The sequence below is a fragment of the Otolemur garnettii genome, unplaced genomic scaffold, assembly GCF_000181295.1.
Source record: "Otolemur garnettii isolate 467f Iridium unplaced genomic scaffold, OtoGar3 scaffold00304, whole genome shotgun sequence".
Classification (NCBI taxonomy): Eukaryota; Metazoa; Chordata; class Mammalia; order Primates; family Galagidae; genus Otolemur; species Otolemur garnettii.
In genome coordinates this window covers 35,812-38,811 of record NW_003852699.1, presented here as the reverse complement: position 1 = coordinate 38,811, position 3,000 = coordinate 35,812, and positions in this window count along the sequence as shown.

The following is a 3,000-nucleotide window of genomic DNA, read 5'->3' as shown; positions in this document are numbered from 1 at the left end:
GGCAACCCAGGGGAAAAAAAGTCCTGGATAAACAGGGTGATTTTCCCCAGAGAGTCTTGTTTTGAACAGAATCTAATACAATGGAGGTAAACAAACCGATTAATAGATACCTAGAGATTTGCCTCCTCTGTGGGCTGCTATTTGCCTCAAGAATCCCATGGAGCACTTGCTATTGTCATGTGTTCTTATAATTGTTGATATTAATTAAAAAAAATACTGCCTGCAGGTGGAATTCAAAATGCTCAATGCACTCAGCATCAAGCCTTTTTCAGGAAGTATCCGGGAATATCACTACTTGGAAAAGCGTGATATGGTGAGGCAAATCCAATTATGTGTAGGCACACAAACACAGGTAACGTGAGAAAGAGGCTGCCGGCTTTCAGGAGTCTCCTCTGCCACTTATTTCCCTTTGCTGTAGTTTCCCCTTTAAATAGAGCCCTTTGTAGCAACTTGAGAGGTCAGAGGTAAATATTTAGTTCAATATCTGGGTGCAACTTTAAGAATATGGGCTAACATTAAAAACTTTTTTTCTGAAAAAAAAGAAAAATGAAAAAAACCGCATATTTTCTAAATTAAATTTCTGGCCTGGCACAGTGGCTCATGCCGGCAGTCCTAGCACTCTGGAAGGCTGAGGAGGGTGGATTGCTTGAGCTCAGGAGTTGCAGACCAGCCTGAACAAGAGTGAAACCTTGTCTCTACTAAAACTAGAAAAACTAGCTCGGTATTGTGGCAGGCACCTATAGTCCCAGCTACTTGGAAACCTGAGGCAAGAGGATCACTTGAGCCCAGGAGTTTGAGGTTGCTATGATCTACGATGACGCCATGGCACTCTACCCAGGGTGATAGACTGATACTTTGTGTTAAATAAATAAATAAACAAATAAATAAATTTCCTCCTGGATCTGGCCTTTTCTTTAACTTCCACCTCCTTGTCCCTAAGAACTTTTTATCCCTTCTACCTGAAAATGCAATTGTCAGATCTTCAGAAGGCACAATTATTGCATCCAGGAAGTGGATGAACCTAATAAATAAAGCAGAATTAACAGTAAATTCTCAGTGTATTTTTGTATTTTCAATGCTCATCATTGTTGGCACTAGGAACTACCACTCAGTCAGGGGTGGTGGGGGAGTGGAAATTTTTTTTTTTTTTGGTCAGAGTCTCAAGTTGTCCTCCTGGGTAGATTGCTGTGGTGTCAGAGCTCACAGCAACCTCAGACTCCTGGGCTTAAGCAATTGTCTTGCTCAATCTCCCAAGTAGCTGGGACTACATGCACCATTTACAATGCCTGACTATTTTTTGTTACAGTTGTCATTGTTGTTTAGCTGGCCCGGGCTGGGTTTGAACTCACCAGCCTCAGTGTATGTGCCCAGTGCCATAACCACTGTGCCACGGGCACTGGGTGCTGAGCCAGGAGTGGAAAATCTTTTTTTTTTTTTTTTTTTGAGCCGGAGCCTCAAACTATCCCCCTGGGTAGAGTGCCATGGCATCACACTCACAGCAACCTCCAACTCCTGGGCTCAAGCGAGTCTCCTGCCTCAGCCTCCCAAGTAGCTGGGACTACAGGCGCCCGCCGCAACGCCTGGCCATTTTTTGGTTGCAGCCATCATTGTTGTTTGGCGGGCCCGGGCTGGGGATTCGAACCTGCCACCTTAGGTGTACATGGCTGGCGCCTTAGCCACTTGAGCCACAGGCACTGAGCCAGGAGTGGAAAATCTTAATTAACTCCTCACATTCTGCCAAGAGTTTTCCTTTTGGAATCTGCTCCTTTCCCTGGCTTTCAACTACATTTCTGAACCTATAGGCTTGTTGTAGCTTTATGTGTTTTCTTAACTGCATGCTACTATCTGTATAATGAGTTGCATGATTACAAAAATTAAGTTTCGGCTTAGTTTCCTCATACCTGGTCCAAGATGTGTAGAGCAGAATTTTCTTTATTTCTACACCTATAGTCTTGGGGGTGGGTGGTGAAATCCTTCCACTTCAATTTTTCATTTATAACTTATGAAATGGATTTAATAATTAATTCTGATTTTGGTCTGATGTGGGTTATATCATATTACTAGGAGTAAATCTAAAGGAAAACACAATAATAACTATATAATTTCCTTCCTTTTTTGAAGTACCCTCTTTCAGGATCCTCCCAGATTCCATTGAATTACAGAGATAAATCATTTCACTGCACTCTGTTTCATATCCATTTATAGTTTCTTCCATGAATATTGGCAATCACATTCACAGTCACAGGAGCACTAGGAAAAGAATTTATGTATTTACCTGGAACATATTTGTCTATGAATATATTCAATGGTTCTATGGAATCTCAAGTCATTTGCCATAGTAAAATTTGTTTATGATCATAGGAAACCAATAAGTCTGTATTAATCTTATACTAGAGATTATTTAGATATAAAGTCTTGCTCTGTCACACACACTGGAGTGCAGTGGCAAAATCATAGTTCACTGCAGCCTCAAACTCCAGGATTCAAGCAGAGCTGAAACTCAGACGTAACCACCACACTTGAGTGATAGGTCTTCATTGTTTAGGTTAATAGAACACATTAACCAGATGACTAATGAATTATCAAATGTCTGAAAACCCTGAATCTATACCAGAAAATTGAAGAGAACTCCAGTAGAAATTTTGAAAAGTATTGTAATAGATGATCTTAATTTCTCAATTGCTTTCAATTTTTTCTTCACTTCTCATTATGATTCCCTATGGATGGAGTTCATTTCCTCACTATAATGATGTTTGGATTTAACATATGACATTTTTTAGTAGGTAGAGTGTGACTGAAAATGATAGGGTCCAACCAAAGCTCAGGCCTTAGGAAAAATCATACAGCTTTGCCTACCCTTTCTGGCTTCTACCATCTTCCATGAGAAGAGCAGGCCCAAGACTGAGAGATCTGTGGTACACCATGTGTGTACATGACCATCCACAGAGAGCAAAGTGCCTCTCTTGACCTAAGATGTGAGAGCAAGAAAATACATGTTTG